The following is an 18982-nucleotide window of genomic DNA, read 5'->3' as shown; positions in this document are numbered from 1 at the left end:
ACACCTCATCTTGATGCTCTATCAAAGGTCAACTTTTTTTTTTTTTTTAAAGAAAGCAAAGAGATTTTTAAAAGCCTGACTTTTGGCCTTAGAGAAGCTGGGGTTTGAGTCTCATATTTTGCCATTTAAAGGAGAATGAACTTGGGTAGGTTACCTCACCTTTGGCCTCAATTTACTCTCTGTAAAATGGAGATAATAAGAGAACTGGCCTCGTGGTGCGGCTGTAAGGAGTAAATGAGATAATGTATGTAGAACACTTAACACTATACCTGGCACACAGAGCGCAGAATAATTACTTGTTCTTGTTATTGTCATTATTTTTCTGTAAGAATTAACACATTATACTGAAAACTTATGAAACATAATTCTGCACTTGCTTACTGAGGTGTTTTGTATTTTCACCTCCCCATTCCTTAAACATAACAAAATAACACACAGTTGTAATTTTTATTATTTTATATCAGTGGGTAGAAAAGTGTATCTCTACTATAACACTAGGTATAGTTTTTAAACTGGGAGATTTAAAATCTCTTGAGCTTTATCAATTTCAATAAAATATTTCTTATCACTGTCCTAAAACTCATGAAATATGATCTGCTCTCTGAATTGCTATCCATTTGTTTCTAAACAATGTGGAACCATAGTTTTTATATTCTTCTTCCTATAAAATAAAACAAAGCAGAATTCTCTGATGGAAAATGTAGCAATGACGTGTATAAGAAATTCTGTAAATTTCTACTTCTCCCTTTATTAATCAGTGCATTAATGCAACATATTTTTATAAAAGCCCAAGTGCCAATGTATGTCTCTCTAAAAACTCAATGCATTAATATGCCCATTCTATCTAAACAGGTAATTTAATTAACAGCAAAGTTAGACACATACTAAATGAAGAATAACACACACACACACATATATATGTATTTAATTGATGAAACATATTCACTTTTAAGACATAATTATGTGAATAATTCTATGCAAAATTACATAAATGATGATCACATCAAAGAATGTATTAGTACGATATTTTTCTCTTATTCAAAATAGAGGAGGAAAGAGGAGGAAGGAGAGAATGAGGAGGGTGTGGGGGAAAGTGGGAAAGAAGGGAAGAATCAATCTATCAACAAATGGTGGTTGAGCAACTATCATATAATCAACACTATTTCAGGAGTTAAGGAGAAATTTTTGTCCTGAAAAAGCTTATAGTCTTATTATAAGAAGAGAGAGAGAGAGAGAGGGAGAGAGAGAGAGAGAGAGAGAGAGAGAGAGAGAGAGAGAGGGAAAGAAACAAGGATGTGTAAATAAATGGTCTAGGCTCTAAGTTTACAAGCATTCAGAGTAAGGAAGTAAAAGTAGATGGAAATGAATTCCAGTGTGAGCTTACCGCCATTGGTGCTTTTTGGAGGACACTTATTTTATATATTAACAAAGAAACAAACACCCAAGGAGCCAACTGCAGGATAAGGATCGATTCCCAAGATCATGAGGTGATTACTTAGAAGTAGCTGCACAACTCTGCTCAAGGGATGGAGAGGGATTTGTCTGAGGGAGAGCAGAGAAGAAGGCAGTGCATATGGGTTCTCTAGCTGCTGCGAAATTCCCTCCATGTAGAGGACCTTAGAGGGTTTAGGAGAGGGTGCTAAGTCATCTTTTAATAATGCACACATACTAATTAGAGTATCGGCTGCCACTATGAGCTGTGATTCTATGAACCTCCTAATTCTGGATGGCAAGGATGATGATGTGTACTTTGGCCAGTGACTGCTCTTGCCATTTAAAAAAAAAAAATCCCCACACATTAAGTAATGGGTTGGCTAAAAACAGACCCATTAACTTCTACCAAATCAACATCATTAGGGATCTAAACCAACTGCATGTCATTTTCTCTCCATCCAAAGCCAAGTTTTATTAGAAAATGTGAAGAAAACAGAGTCACCTGAAGGTAATGTCACTGCATTGCAGGGCTGCATTCACTGGCAAGTGTCTGAGAGCAGCGTCTGTCAAACTGCCTCGAGCAGATGGGCCACCCTCTGCTCAGCCCCCTTGGCCCTCCATTACCCTCTTCTATGACTTATCCAAAGGGAACACACCTTTTTCTAGCAGCTCGTAAAAATTTCTCAAGACTTTTGTGTCTTATAAATGCAGATGTTTAAGTATCGCTTTGTCAATTATCCTTCTATGATATTTTCAACTGTCTGTAATCAACTCCTTGGCACTCATGGGAAAAACAGAATTCTTCTAAAGCCTTCTGCTTCCAAATGCTTCTCCTAAAAAAAAGTCTTCCTTTCCTAGTTAAGTGTTTTGATCATTATAACATGAAGAAAACACGTAGCTTCCATGCCCTCAAAGCTGTGATGCATATTTTTAGCTCTTCAGAAAGACAAAGTTGATTCAACACCCCTGTGACGATTAATGGCCAGTTTCCTCTGGGAAGGTCTGAATTACTAACACCAGTAGTGCGTTCAAAGGCAGTGCTCATGGATAATTATATTTTCATGTCTTGGTGAAAACACCATCCACCCAGTGATTTTATGTCTACTTTAAAGTTACAGCACTTCTGCAAGATTATCGCAGAATTATTATGAACTGTGATATTTAGCAGTAGCTATCAAAGGAATAGGGCAGTGATTAAGGAATGTCTCTGGGTCTATTGGTTTCTCAGAGTTCTATAACAAAGAATCACAAATTCGGTGACTTAAGCAACAGAAACTTATTGTCTCTCAGTTCTGGAAGCTAAAAGTCTGAGATCAAGATATCACTGGGGTTAGTGCGGTTGGTTCCTTCTGAGGGCTGTGAGGGAGAATCTGTTCCAAGCCTCTCTTCTGGCTTCTAGTACTTTGCTGGCCACCTTGGACATTCCTTGTCTTGTAGATCTATCACCTGATGTCTGCATTCATCTTCATGTGGCATTTCCATATGTGTGTGTGTGCGTCTGTGTCCAAATTTCCCCTTTTTGTAAGAATACCAGTCATATTGAATTAGGTGCCCACCCTACTTCCAGTATAAACTCATCTTAACTAATTAACTTAACAACAATCTATTTCCAAATAAGGTTACTTTCTGAGGTCCTGGGGGTTAGGACTTCAACATATGAATTTTGGAGGATGTAATTTAACTTATAACAGTGGTATTATGGTGAAAGTAGGCCACCTGAATTAGAATCCTTCTTGAAAAGATTATAAAGCTTCGATATAGAAGTTGACCTCTGACTCGCTCTTAACTCTCTATGTCTAGCCTGCTATGATGCACATTTTCCAGAGATTCTAGTTTTGTTCTAAATCAAACGATTCTTCTTCAAAGCATGTTTCCCCACAGGAAAAAATAAAATTTTTAGAGAAGATGCATCCTCAAACTTTTCCCAGTAGGTTTCATTCCCAGTAGGCTCTCTCTTTAGCTGTCAGTTTTGCTGATTTCTCTCTTAACTCTCATGTCTTTTCCCTCATACCCTCATTGGGTAACATAGCAACTAAAAAACTATTTGAATGAGGGCCTAGAGGGAAAAAGGACTTTGCTTCATTTATTCATTTCACAAATGGTTTCAAACACCACTCTTGATGGTATGACCTCTGCAGGCTCTTAAGTATAAAAACATGGCACTCTCCTTGCTATCCCGGGCTTGTAGTCTAGTGGTAAAGCCAAATGAAATACCCTTCTTGAATAAAGGCATCCAATTTGCTTTAATTTAACATTTTTTTACCCTTTTATAAAGTAATGTGAGATTTTGCACAGTAACAAAAAAAGCATTTCAGAAAGAAAACAAGGCAGTTGCTAACATTTGAGCCCAATTAGGAGGAGGTACTCAAAACTAGGCCCCTTCTCCTGAAACTTGTTTCATGGTCCCCAACATGCATCCTTAGACTCCTCTAAGTACAGGTATCTGATCATAACTCTTGCAGATAGTTTTTACAGAGTCAAGCAGATTTTGCATTATTTGCATTTTAGATGTTTTGGTAGCACCTTCTACGTACCAAATACGTTATATTTTTCTATCTCAGATCACATAGTTACAGATATCAAAATAAACCAACAACAAAAGGTTTTCGTCGTTCTTTTTCTAATTCTTGAGGAAAATACAGGGAATCACAGTTTATACCAACAAACCAAGGGGCAAAGTACTAGTTGCTCAATGGGCTGTTAATAAAAACCAAGCCAAATTCAATAACTGAGAAGCTTTTCAGATATTAAAGGTACAAGGGGTTTAATCCAATGTATCTACTAATTGATGCCCAACATATAGGAACTGAGTGTCTACTGACAGTACAAAAGTGCCCATTTTTTTATTTCACGCTTAAACACCACTTGTCTGTAATGGGAACGCAAATAAAAGCCATGGGAGACTATGTGTTTAAGAAATTCCTTGGCTTTTGCACCAGTTTGTTTTGTCCTCATGTGCTTGCTGAAATGTAGAGAAAACAAGGTAATAGCAAACACTTAAACTGAGCTAGCTATGTACCAGCACCATTCTAAGTGCTCTACCAATATTAAGATATTTAATCATCAGAACAAACAACACACACACACACACACACACACACACACAGGATGCCATTTTGACCACTGAGTAGCCATTATCAGTACCCAAGAATGAGTTCTTGAGACACTAACTTGAACTAGGGTATCGATAGGGTTAATTATCACTCATTTGAAAATATCTGGTTAAAAACTAGTGAAGTGGGCTAGTTTTGAGGTCTGTGTATAGGTGGAAAATGTGATTTACTCTCCACAGAGACACCAGCAATCAAATTGAGGTATAATTTGGGAGCATTACGGAAGAACATGGAAAACAGACATAGATTATCTCTGAAAATAAAGTGAGAGGGTAGTACACAGGTAAGTTTTCAGTGAGGAGCCATATGCTATACAACCTGAGTCCTAGATTTAGATGCATCTGGAGAAGTAAGCATGATACCTTCACAGGAAATGTAACACGGGAAGTAGTTTATTCTGGCTGCGGTTGGCTCCAGGTTCACCCATCCTCCACGCCTTCAACAAGTTTTTATTGAGGATGTACTGAGCGTGGTTGCTCTTGTAGGTGCGAGGACTACAAAGAGTTGATGGAGCTCAGCATAGGCAATGGACAATGTTCTCAACCTCTACTCGATGTTATAAAGCCACTAAACGTATACCCAGCAGGTATGGGAATTCAGAAAGAGGAGATTTAGGAGAAGTTGGTGATGGGCTTTTAAGACACAGCATTAAATGTTCACAAGTGTGACTTGTTCAGAAATCAATTTTCAAGTAAGTCTCCTCAAATTTGATTTAAATAGTAAGCCTGATTTTTCCAAGCTGACCTCTTCGACCACTAATAATATAATAATCATGAAGCCCATATGTCTGTGATAACCCTGATTGTGGATATTCCGTCTCTTTGTCAGGTCATTTGTCCCAAGTTTGGGGCCAGAAAATACGGTTAATGGAGACGCAATTCACAGCAGATTTCCCTTGCTCTCCAGGTCCAGAATGTGCAAGAGACTTCCTTTGCCCCTCCTGCTCATCTTCTGCTCTTACTACTAACAGCCCACAACAGTACTGGTTCTCAGTTTCACTAAGGGTGGCAATTCCTCAGGAATGTCTAATCAGAATGCTTTAAAAAGTAAATTCAATTTCTTAGAGAGTGATAGGACTATATTCTAAAAAAATTCAGCTTGATAATTTTTATTCTACATGTAATTGAAATTCCACTCCCAATTGTCTTCTTGAATGATAATTGTATTCTAACATGGCATTTGATTGATTTTAATTATGATACAGTTTACTGTCTGCTTGCTACTTTAATCTAATATTAAGGAAATTTCACTACTCTTATGTGAATTAGATAAAAGTGCTTCTTAAACTTTTGAGAAGTGTGTTCTGTGTCCCCTTAAGTGTCTTTTTGTAAAGTATATCATGCTCTGCAATTTATTAGCTGTGTGATCATGGCTGAGTTAGCATCTCTCATCTTCTGTCTACTCGGTCATGCAGTAGAATTGGTACAATTTCTTAAGGGAGATATTGTTAGGGTTAAGTGAAATGGCTGTTTAATCATGTGCCTGAATTCAAACCTTTTGTTCCATAGTGACACCATAATTCCTTAATCTCAATGTTGAGATTACCTTAGTGATTACCTTAGTGATTACCTTCAGAAGTGGGGAACCCCATACCTCCTGAGCAAAAGAACAAGCACACTAAATCTTTTGTTAAAAAAAAAACTTCTAGGTCTATCCTTATGTCCAAATTAATCTGTTCTTCTTCTCCAAATAAGTGTATCTTTTTCACTCTCCTAAAGGGATACTTGACACCTTTCAATCTTCTTTTCCATCCTTCAACCTTTGCTCTTGAGGGGCATGCTATCAGCTGTTGATCTTGTTTTATATTTCATTAAAAAAATAAAAGTATTCTTATGAGAATTACTTCATTTTCTACCCCAAATACAACACTTTACTTGAATTTCTCTTCTCTCCCATTTTATTGAACTGTCTCTCTTTCCAGTTCACTGCGTACTGGAGGTGTTACCTCTTCCATTACTCAGTAAATTCTCTCATGCAATTATTTTTTAATGTCTCCCAGGATCACCAGTTTCTTCCTACTCACTGGAATCGTTCCATCAGCATTCAAATAGGCTGCAATGCTTTCCATCTTAACAAAAAGTCAGTGCTTTCCTTGGCCCACATCACCCTCTAAATGCTATTCCATTTCTTCAATCCCCTTCCCAGAAGAAATGCCTACACTTTCTGCCTCAACTGTCTTACCTCCCACTCTCTTAAAACACACTCCAGCGAGCCTTTCATCCCCATCACGTCACTGAAACCAGTCTTGTCATAACCACCAACACTCTTCATCTTGTCTAATCCAAACGTGAATTCAGTCCTCTTCTTACGTGACCTCTTAGTAGCATTTGACCCAGATGACATTTTCCTTTTTGAAACATTTCTTTTCTTCTCTTTTAGCACACCACACACTCTCTGGGTTTTACTCCTACATCTTTCATTCTCTGCCTTTAAATGTAGGAATGCTTCAGAACTCGGTCCTCAGTTCTCCACCTTATTCTCTCCTTTGGAGACTCAGATGATCCCATGGTTAAATGTCATCTAAACACAGATGACTCCCAAACATATATCTCCAGCCCCAACCTCTCACCTGGTCTCTAGACTGGTATAGTCAGCAGCCCAGTTAGCGCTTGTGTGATTAGTGGGAGCTCAAACTTTACGAGGCCTGGAGAGAATTATGAATTTATTAAACTCCTTCTCCACAAACTTTCCCCTCCCCATTTACGCTTTATTCTTCATACATTTAACTCATTCTATTGGTTCTTCCACCATAATATATCAGAATCTTATTATATCTCACCATGTCCACAACCCTGGCCTCTAATTATCCTTGTCCAAGCTCTTCATCTCACTGGACTATACATTCATCTCCTCACTGGTCTCCATGCTTCTACGTCTGCCTTTCTGCAGTCTAAGAATAAACTTATAAAACAGAAATCAACTCACATCATTCTCCTGCTTAAAATCCTCTAATGTCTTCTTAGCACATAAGGAATAAAATCCAAATTTATTATCATGATCTTTATTGACCTTTATACTCTGACCCAACCTACTTCTCTGACATTATCTTCACCCCTCTCCAACCAAGCTGGTCACTTGTTCTTACCTCAGGGTCTCGATCCTTGCTGAATGTACTATTGGTACACTCTTCCCCAGGTTTTGCATGGCTGCTTCTTTTCCATCACTCAGGGTTCTGTTCTTCTTTCTCTTCAAAGAGCTTTTGTATATCACCCTATTTAAATGTACTGCACCTGTTTATTCTCTACCCTGGCAGTTCTTCACCAAGGGTGACTTTGCCTCCCAGTGGACATTTAACAATCTCTAGAGATATTTCTGGTTGTCATTACTGGGAGGATGCTACTGGCAGCTAATGGGTAGAGACCAGGGATGCTGTTAAACATCTTACAATGCACAGGAGAGCCCCAACAACAAAGACTTATCCAGCCCCCAAGGTTAATAATGCTGCTGTTGAAAAACCTTACCTTTCTCTACTTTATTATTATCACAGCACTCAGCATTATAATAATAATAGCTAACATTTATTTCAGATTTACCTTGTGTCAGATACTGTTCTGTAAATACAGGAAAAACTCTAAAGTTTTTACATGTATTTTTCTAATGAATCCTCATGTCAACCCTATGAGGTATGTGCTATTACTGTCTTCATTATACAGGTGAGACACTGAGGCACAGAAAGCTTAAATATCTTGTTTAAGGTCAAGTTGGAGAACTGGGATTTGAATCCAGACTGTCTGGCTCCAAAGCCTGAGACTGTAACCATTATATTATAGGGCTGTGAGATTACGTTTTTGGACTATGTGTCTATTATCTGTCTTCTCCCACCAGTGTATTATCTCCATGAGAACAGGGGCCTTATCTGCCTTGTTTATTCCTGAATCCTTTCTGTCTAGACACATAGTAGGCACTCAAATATTTTAAAGCAATGAATGGTCCTATGTATCCTTCCAGTATTATTTCCCATGTTTTACTCAATGACATCTTTTCTATCTTTGAGACATTGTATGCATTTTCTTTCTCACTGGCTTATCCCACGCTGTCTCCCATGTATAGTTTGTCCTTCTTACTCCTTTCCTCAATACTTGTTCAAATTTCATCCATTTCTCCTGCCTCACCTCAAATCTTACATATAATTATTCTGGTGGAAAACATTTTAGAGATCATAAACTTCAAATTATTTATTTTATGTAGAACACAAATAAAATTCAGAGCAACCAAACAAAATATAGACAAAAGTCCTTTTTCTCTTTCTTCTCTTTGGAACTTGCATATAACTAGAAATTGCTGGTGGGAAAAGAGAATTTGTAGAAGCCTCTGGAACAGCAGGTCCCCCAAAGCTTAGCGAACCACTTTTTCTCTTCCTCAAGTTCAGTACTGCCTTCATTTAGGTGACTGTATTTCCCCAGTTTCATATTTTCTTTACTCCTAAACTTCAGGACATTGTGTCCTCATGTTCTTACACAGAATAATTTCCACCTGTGCCCCTAATTTTATTCCAAAAAAATCAGAATTATGGTTCTTGCCGTTAGGGAGTTTATAATAGACAAGGAAAGAGACAATGTGTGTCTTCATCTTGGGTCTCCCATTACAATCCATAGTGATTCTTATTCTGAGGGAATTATTGGAAGAACAGGTGTTCCCCATATTGTTCTAATTATTTCTGGGAGTTCAACAGAAGAAATATGATTTTGGTTTACACCTAGGTGATGAAGATACAGTAGTATATTTAATAATTAGGACAAGAAAAAACAATTCCACAGTAATCCAGTTATGACGTTTCTATAATGTAGACGGCTTAATTTAACACTAATTTTTAGGAAGCTTTTGGCATTTCTTCTGATGGAATGAGTTGGATAAATGGTATTTCTAGTGAAATACTTCTTTCATAGATCATTATTTGAACACATTCAAGACAGATCTATCCAGATAAGCTCTTTAGATTGTTTAAGGCCGTTTCAATATGGACAAACCTAGTGGTTATTTGGGGAACAAGGTATCCCAAATAATGACAAATTACCACCCTTCAGATTACCTCATGATTGCACAGAGGAAACCTTTCTTTATAATGGAATGGATGATCTAGCAGTCACCACCTTAACCAAAAAATCACATGCAGCATTACTGAAGTTTGACATCATGAAAGTATGTGACTCCAGATGACATATAAAACATCACTTAGGGTACAGTCTTGCCAAAAACATATAAACAGTATCTATTCAAGCTGTAAGAACTAGTTTCCAGTTTACCGGAGATAAAGATAATGAGAAACAAGGTAAACATCAATCTCAGTGAAATAACCACACAAAACCTGATTCTGGTACATTTTACAAGACCACTGGTTTGTTCTCTTCAAAACGTCAGTGTCATGGGGGGAAAATGGTGGGGTGGGTATATACAAGTGTAATAGAGACTAAATAGCCTTCAGCAATTATTAAACTAAATACTACAACAGCTTTTTATTGCTTGGAGGCTTAATCTACCCACTTGATTCTATCAACTAGTTGACAGAACAACTATTGCAATGAGAGGTGACCTCTGAGAAATTTGTGAACCCTATCGGCTCTCTTCTAACAGAATAATGTTGAATAAATGAGGAAGCCATACCAAATGTATAGACCAGATTATCAACACATAAAAGGTATACCATATTAATTAGCAAATTTTAAAAGTATGTCTTAGGGAAGCACATTTAATGGGCAACATTTTACAGCAAGAATAAAAAATGATAACGATTCAAATCTCAATTTATTTTCTGATCATTGCCCAAGTTTCGCAAATCTTTACAAAGTATATTGATTTCATCTACAGATCCTCTCCTAGATTCCATTTATTATGTATAGAAAATGTGTACTTTTTTTGTCATTTTTATTGTAGAGAATTCTTGCTTTTTCCATCGCTCAATCATTCATTCATTCCACTGACATTTATTGAGAACCAGGCCAACATAAATAAAACATGGTCCATATGTTAGAAATATGAATAGGGTGTTAAATGAGATTAGAGGAAGGACATCTAATCCACTCTGTGTAAGTGTGTGAGCAGTGGAAAGAATGAGCAGAGGATGGCTGGAAGTTGTGACAAACCAAGATGAAGGTATTAGGGGTAAGAGTAGGGAAGTGCCAGGAATGAGGGATTGGAGGATATGCTCCAGGTAGAAGCAGCACCATTCAGAAAGGCTCGGGGTGGTGAAACAACGAGGTATATTTGCAACCTACAAGTAGTTCACAATGTATGAAATACAGAGTGGGGGGATGCAGAGACAGTTAGGGGAAAATCTCATGTTTCTGATCAAGAAAGACTGTAGGCCATGAGGGAAGCTGGATTTTATTCTAAGAACAAAGAGCTATCTCAAAAAGTTTCAGGAAGTTACTGGCATGAGTACATTTGTGTTTCAGAAAGAGAATGCTGGCTTTTATGCAGAGGTTGAAGGCGGTGGGCCAAGAGACCTGTTACCAGGTTGTTGCAATAATCTGAACCAAAAATTTGAGAATGTGAATTAAGGCAGTGGTGAGAATGGAAGAAAAAGATATGGGTTGAAAAGAACAATAACCCCACAAATATGTTTGTAAATTTTGCTATCTGAAAGAATCTGAAAATGTGTGAGGCAAAAAACTTGCGATGAGAGATAGATATAGATATGAATTCCGGAAAAATCAATGTGTGACATTTATTGTGCAGTTATGTTTCAAAATATTTTCCCTTGGTAGATAGTCTTCTAATCAAAATGTCAGCAAAGGGAATATAAACCAAATGAAACAAAACACAAACTTCCATCTACTCATCCACCCAATTTTCTCCTCTAAATAATGGATTCATTTTTTAAAAAATATGTCAGTGGAAGAAATTCAACATCTGAACCAAATTTTGTAAACAAGACGTATTTTACAGCATACATCTTTAAAATGTGAAATGAAAAATACTGAATAAGATAATAAAACCTCCCCCAAAATGTTAGTTAACTTATTATTTTATCAAACTGATAAAACATATTTAATTCATCTATGTAAAATGTGACAATTACATAGGGCTTGTTGGATTGCTGTCTGACTCCAGAAGCAATCCTTCATCAATGACTATCTGAGTTAGAGTGGTAAAATCAGACAAATCTCCCTGATAGTAACCCAACATATGGGTCCCTGAGCCGTAACTTGGCACTGTCACTCCCCTGATTTCTATCCCATACTTCAACAGTCATACACTCACAGTAAGGATGCGGTCAAAGAGGAAAGGAGAATTTTTGCCTCCAAAGTTCATGGTCATGGCATGTATAGCTTTTCCCCTTTCAGTTTTCTTGAATTCCTCTCCCATCCTCTCCCTACTCCCTCATTCAGAGAAATGCAATCCATATAAGTGGTTAGTGCTCAGTGTTCACAGTAATGGGACTCTTAGGGGATACACTCTATAGATAGGGAAATCTGACAATCCTCAATTAGTTGAACGTGGAATGGATGACTGTCTCCTCCGGTATCTAAGTTCCCTTTGTTTACAATCTCTTCATTGTCTTGTTTTTTCTTCCAAAGTAATTTACCTTTTCTCTAGCCTGAGCCATCTACCACAGTTTAAAGAGCCAGGACAGCAGAATATAAAGGGTATGAACATTAGAGTTAGGCAAACTTGGGTTCAAATCCAAGCTTTCTGATTTCCAACTTCAAAGTCTGAGCCAAGTCTGGCTGCCTCTCTGTTGTCTCATCTATAAAATGGGGTTTACAATATCCCTGTTATCTTAGATTTTTTTAAAGTTTAATGAATCAATTCATGTAATGTGCTTAGCATATGGCCTAAATCTAAGAAAGTGCTAATCTGAGTACAGTGTTATAATTCCAGAAGTATTGGTTCTTTTTCTATCTAGACCTCTCTGGCTAGTTTCGTTGGAAACTGAAAGCCATGCTAAATGCAGTCCTGGATGCTTTCTACAGGAAAGCCCTAAAGTAGCTTCTGTGTTCTTATTTTCAATGCTTTCTATCAGACCAAACTGCAGTTACCTCTCCAATCTCCATCAGTCCATTCTGATTTAAGTTTGTTATTGTTTATTTGTTTACATAGTATCTTCTCTAAAATTCCTGGGCTTCATTACAGTTTTCTCCCTGAAATATTGGCCCGTCTCAGACAGCAGTTTCTAAAACACATCCTCTAAAACACATTTATCCACTCTATCTTCTTTTACCCATCTATCTTGCTATTCATTCATTCATTCATTCAAGCTATATTAATCATTTTTTTCTACACTCAAATAGATCAAAATGTAGTGGGGAAGACAGACAATCTATTATGATGAGTGCAATAATGAATTTCAGTATTGAATTAGATAAGTTGTGCAAAATATTTACCTAAAAGAGCACCTGGCAGATAGTAAGAATCATCAAATATTAGCTACCTTATTAAGGTACAAAGAATATCACTGAGAAGAAGCATACCGTCTTTGAACTATGTGTTCAATGATGAAGAGGAGATTTCTGGGAAATGGAGGGAGAAATGCAGCATTTCATGTCAAGGAAAGAACACATGTAAAGGCAAACATAGTAGAATGCAGACTGAAACAGCATACAGCATTTGTGAACCTCAAGTATTGCCAGTGAATAAAGTTGGAGAAATAGGCAGTGGATTGGTCAGGGTAGGAGGCAAGGCTGCTAACAGAGGCAGATGTTAGATTAGGAATGTTTCCTCTATTCTATGCAAAGCATCACATTTGAACTAGACTCTGGAACAGAAATAATTGTTTCCAAATTATTAAACGTCTACTATACAACAGAAGGCATCATAGATACTTAATATTATCCAATTTAAACTTCAAGTGAAATACAAAGTAGATAGATATCAGTCTCATTTGACTGATCAGCTACTAAAATGGTACAGTAAGGAGTTGAACTGAGGTCCACTTAAATGCAAAGTTCATATTCTATTATACCACATTTTGGAAGGGATTGAATTTAGTGAGGCATACTTGAGCCTTAAATAACGTACTTGTAAGACCATGCTGGGAACAATATTTTAATTTTTAATACATGTTTTGACTTGTTCAGAGTCTTTTTTTTTTCTTCTTCTTTTTTTTAAGTGTTTCTTGTTTTTCCTCTAAGGACAGGCTGAGTGTGTTCTAGAGAGACACTTCGGAAATTATACTGTACAACGGTGGCCATCTCTTCTTATGGTGTAGGGGGAAGGGAACTCAAACGTTTCTGTGAACAAAATATGAATGGACTAGAGGCCCCCTATAGTTCAAGAGGAAACTGAATGTCCACCAAATGAGCCTACAAATGTTTCCCTGTGTCTGCCCATAGGAAAAATTTTAATGGTAGAGTTTAAGGAGTGGGCGGTGGGGGAAGGATAACATCTTACGCTGATTGAATCACAGGTCATAAACCTCAATGCTACCTCCAAATGATCCTTTCATGACATCATACTAAAACAAAACAAAACAACTTTTTTTTTTTTTTTTGTAACATTCCAGCAAAATCACTCCATTGTTTTCCACGACCTGCGTCATTTTATAATAACACAGGCCTGGTTGTTAACAGGCAGGTACCATCGCATCATCACGTTAGGCATAGTAAAGAAAACATACACTTGGCTTCCTTTCCCAGTCTATGACAAAGATTTTGAAAAGTCATAAGAAGGATTTACAAAATTGTGAGGAATGAAACAGGACTATTCATACAATGTCCGAGAAGAGGCTTTCTATGTTCTCAGAAGATGAGAGAGTGATTGGTCATCCTGACTTATTTTAGAAGTCCTTCATCTGACTCCAGAAACCCAGCTCGTGCCTGGCTAGAGCTGCTGCTCTATAGTTTGTATCCTTTGTCCCTCTTAGAAGTCAACCTCCACGTCCCAGTAGCTGGCAGATACTTTCAATGTCTCTTTGCAGCCTTCTTACCAGCCCTCCTTGACATTGCACATTCTGGACGTGGCTCCTATATTAACGAGAGTGACCTATTACCACATCAGTATGGATTCTTAGATTTGCTTGGGCATAAACTGTCCTCTGGTATTAGCAGAACCATGAGGGTGACAAGATACATTGATCTGAGGCTGCTGAGAGATGTGGAACAAAGGTAAATTTTCCCTAATTCACAGATTTTATTGAAAACTCAAATGGAGGCTATTAATTTGGCCCCTTTATCCTTCAGGTAACTTAGGTAGCTTGGTGGTTCAATAGGCATACATTGATGGGTTTCTTGGGAAATGAATTGTGTTAATGAGATGAAAAAATATTAGCGTAGCATTTTCTAGGTGGCAGGCCTTTTGCTTGGCAATGGTAAATTTGAAGTCAGACTCTATACTTTTCCTGAAAGAACTCCAATCTGTTGAAGAAAACAAGTAAACATGCCCAAAACTATAAAAAAAGAAGGCAGAATATTAAAAGTGGTAGAAAAGTTAAAATAGCTTTTTATAGTGTTAGTTCATCCAGAGGTGTTTGCATTTCGGTGGTTTCAAGGTAGAATTTAAGACACTGGTCAGTGAGTGCGAACGACCTGGGAACACCAGAACCCTCTCTTTTACCTCCTGCCTGGGCAGTACCCTAAACATTTGGTCCTCAAGTGACACACAACCTCCTCTAGACATAATCATTTCTAAACATATGGGAGCATAGATGTAAATGGGAGTAAATTCAAGTTTGAGAAAATCTAGGAGGTACTTTTGAGTTACCTCAAGCTGGGAGAGTCTGGAGGTTTCCGCAAATGTGGAGGTCATTCAGTTCAGAGGCTATATTGATGGTTTATGTTTTGATCTAAGTTGAGCATGCAGACAGCCAGTTAGTTTTCAACAGAGCTGTCCTTCACATTATCTCCTGACATGCACTCTGGCAAAAACGATTATGACATAAAAATAAAATCTGCTCTGTCCCTTAAATTTTATTTCCTTTCCCCTTGTTTATTTCCCTTCAAGCCAGTAAATAAGTTCTTCCACAGACCATAAATGCAAGCATGAAGTCACTGCTTGCAGCAAACATCCTCATAGGTGACCAAGAAAAACAAAGTGTGTATGTATCATGCTTCTCGCCAAACTCCTGCCTACCTAGGCGTTCCACTTTATTTTGGACCTGCAGCCTCATTTAATGCTCCTCGTTGACCTGTTCTCTCTGTAGGTATTTATTAAGCTATCCTGGTAGGATACATTTCCTGGCTGCTAGACTCTCCAATTAGCTCTTCCTCTCTCAATAGCATCTCTTTTGCCTGGAACTCCCCACCCTTCACTTAAAAAAACAAAAAAACCCAAAACTCTCTCCTACTCAGCATTCTCCTATCAGCATCTGCTCTCAGGTCCTTCCAGAAGACCAAGGAGTAATAATATCTTAAAGTAGTCGTGCCAAGGCAATTTGCATTTAAATAGGATTCAAAGCATTACACTGAAGGCGATTCTCTCAAAGGTAGTTGCTTGGACATTATTGGGGAGATGGAATAGAGGGGGTAGAGGCCAGAGAAGAACTAAGAAGGAAGGGCTTTTCTCCTTCGTCTGCTGTAGTCAATCCCCTCTCCTAAGTATTAGGAGTTATCACGTCTCCACTCAGTCCTAACAGGGTCACAATCGACTTTGATATCATATCTTTTAAATTACACCCTTCTCATATTTACGTGAACTACTTATAATTATGTGGACTCCTTCTCACTCTCACAAACCAGCCGGGTGGGGCTAATTTACCCAGGGTACACAGGGAGTAGGTGGCAGCGCTGGCATTTCATCCAGGTCTGTCTGGTGCCAAAGGCCAGTCTAGGTCCATTATTTTCTCCCGACGCTGCTTCAGAGTGCAATGCCCCTCCTTTTGCTTTCATTCATTCCCTTTAAGCCATCTTCTGATGTCTTAAAAGGCTTTGTTGACTCTAACCCTATTGTCTAAGATTACATCTTGACTGTTCTTTTTATTCTTCCTTTCATAGAAATAAATTTTGTATCATCTCAGGTGTCTGAACACTTCTCATAGCTCAAGTACACAAGATATTATCCTTCTGTATTCTTTTCTGCAAAATACTACTAATTCCTATATTCTCATTCCCATTCATCAAAGTTACTAATAAACTCCCTATGGCCATCCCATTAATTAGTTAATTTCACCCTCTCCAAAGCAATAGCTTTTAAATATAGAAATAAATAAATCAAAAAATTTAACATATATGAAAAAATATTCTTATTTTTATTTGAATTGAGTTTTTAAATCTTAAAATTTAGAATTTTAATTTTTACAATATTTTATTATCGTTAATTATATGTTATATATAACTAAATATAGTGAATTTTCAAGTTTAAATAGTGATTTTTAAATATTATTTATACATATTAGTTTTACTTATGTGACATTTGTAAATAAAATCATGTACCTTGTAAATATTTAGAGAAACTGAAAGTCACAAAGTGTATCATAATAGCATAACTGACGATGTTACAGGGGCAAAGTGTATTTAACATCACAGACCATAAATAATAAATAAATGAATAAAAACAAGAATGAAAAATACCAGTGTCCTGGCAATTTAGAAACTATAACCATTGCCTAAATATTTCCCCTCTTTAAAAAAATAACTACACAAAGAATCTGCATTACTTAGGAGAGCTTTCAGAGATGTGATATGAAAACGCTCGCCCTGATAATTAACTATGAAGATTAAAATGTTAATGAGCCATGCTTTTGAGAGATAACTGGAAAATGAAGCCAAGTATACCTTGTATTCATTTCTGCTCCCTGGGACAACAGTTTATCTCAACTTCATTCAGGCCACCATTGATAATCCACTGATGTGTGATTTCCAATGTCCCGTGGAGAATAATGAACAACTTACCAGTGAAACCTTTCCATATGGCTAACTATTTAATGTCTTAGACATAAATTAACTATTGCCTAATGTACAGAAGAAATAATTGTGTTACTCTAAACACATGGTACATGATGGAAGTCCCTGTTTTATCCATTCTTTCTAACAGATAATTGATGCAGACGAGAGACAAAAGAAGGGACTCACTCCAAAACATAAATGCTCCACAAAGCAATCTCCTGCCTCACCTAATGCAATATGTTTCTCATGGGTCTTTTGTTACTCTGTAACATATTAAATTATCCTTCCTATTACCTGGACCACTAAAACAAGAGCTGCTAATATGCGGATGACTGTTAGATGATTACACCAGCTGTCAGTAATAAATGATAATTAAGGCATCTTAATTATTAAGCCGATGAGAATATGCAAAGTGTTCTTTATAAAACTTGTGTCAAAAGCATAGAGGAACCCTCAGTGACAAAATTCTCTTTCTCTACTTTAGATCAGCAGTGTGGTCCTTTTTCTCTCTGAGGCTGGTAGACAGCTAGATAAATTGCAGCAACCTTCAAGACATGTAGCCCCCCTACTTTCCCTGCCCCCTCCCGCCCCCCTAGTTCTTTCCCTGGGTCTCTTTAGTTATAGACGTAGCAGAATGTGATGATTTAAAGCTGCATTTTTAGCCAGTTTACCTTCAGAACAATAGCAACAATAACAAAGAGTCTGTTCTAATAAAGGTCTGTACACAGTCAGCTTAAGCAACGTAAAGTGTTCCTTTATTCTGCTAATTACCGTCTCCCCCAGAGGTTACCCATCTTCAAAGGCTGGCATTTACACTGAGAACAGGAACAAAGCATTACTAGAAAGCAGAGAGATCTTCCTCCAGCACCAGCATCTCTGCTTTCCGTAATCCTTAAGAAATATAGCAACTCAATGAAAAAGAACCCATACCTTTGCATGAGAACATTCCAGCACAGGGATATCGCTGTCTTGTCGGCTGTGGTGCAGACTGAGTTGCTGGGGCATGTATCCCTCTCTTCTTAGCTACAGGGTCTGCTTGGTGGCTGCTGCCCACACAGGGAGCGTTTACGACATGTATGTGGTGTTCGTCGGCAATGAAAGGAGACTAAGCAGCTCAGCTTGGTGTTTGCCTGGAGGCATCAGATCTTTAGACCCTCGCCATCTGATTGGCTGCCTCCTAGTCTCACTGTGACTCCTCTGCCTTAACCTTCAACTGTGTTCAATATATTTTCCCTAGGGATGCACTCAGAGAATTGCCGGTTAGGGAATTAGTGGCAGGTTAAATTGAACTGGTTTTAAAACCCAGTGATGTGATTGTCTCTGAATATGTCTGATGTTTTATTTTCTGAAGGGCTACATAATTTACCCAGGAGAAACCTAATAAAATGGATATAATTTAACAATAGCAGTTTTATGTTTCATTTCTGAAAATACCTTGAGTCTAATGCACGCATAACATACTGCTGAAGTGATCAGGTGGCTTCTCGCAGCACGGCATGTCTGTGTAATCAACATTAAATCAAAACAGATGGGGATGACAGAATATATTAAGAGGGTTATTGAAAATGCCAGGAGATACAGTTGAATAAGGCTACCGAAACCATTGTAAGAAAGTGTTATAAATCTCTTACACAAAATGCTCTTACAATATTTATGGTTGATTTTATATGGCTATAA

General features: G+C 37.6%; 1 protein-coding gene across 1 annotated transcript in view; it reads right to left on the bottom strand.

Moving 5' to 3' along the window:
• The window catches only part of SORBS2 (sorbin and SH3 domain containing 2), a 312931-nt gene extending 294579 nt beyond the window's left edge, over positions 1 to 18352 (bottom strand). Inside the window, exon 1 of the mRNA XM_033103959.1 lies at positions 18236 to 18352. The gene's annotated coding sequence lies outside the window, so the exon portion shown is untranslated. The remainder of the gene's footprint in view (positions 1 to 18235) is intronic.
• Positions 18353 to 18982: the final 630 nt, after the last annotated feature.

Source organism: Rhinolophus ferrumequinum, chromosome 4 (genome assembly GCF_004115265.2).
Source record: "Rhinolophus ferrumequinum isolate MPI-CBG mRhiFer1 chromosome 4, mRhiFer1_v1.p, whole genome shotgun sequence".
NCBI lineage: Eukaryota > Metazoa > Chordata > Mammalia > Chiroptera > Rhinolophidae > Rhinolophus > Rhinolophus ferrumequinum.
Note: the sequence above shows the minus strand (reverse complement) of the source record. Positions and strands in the feature narration are given on the sequence as shown.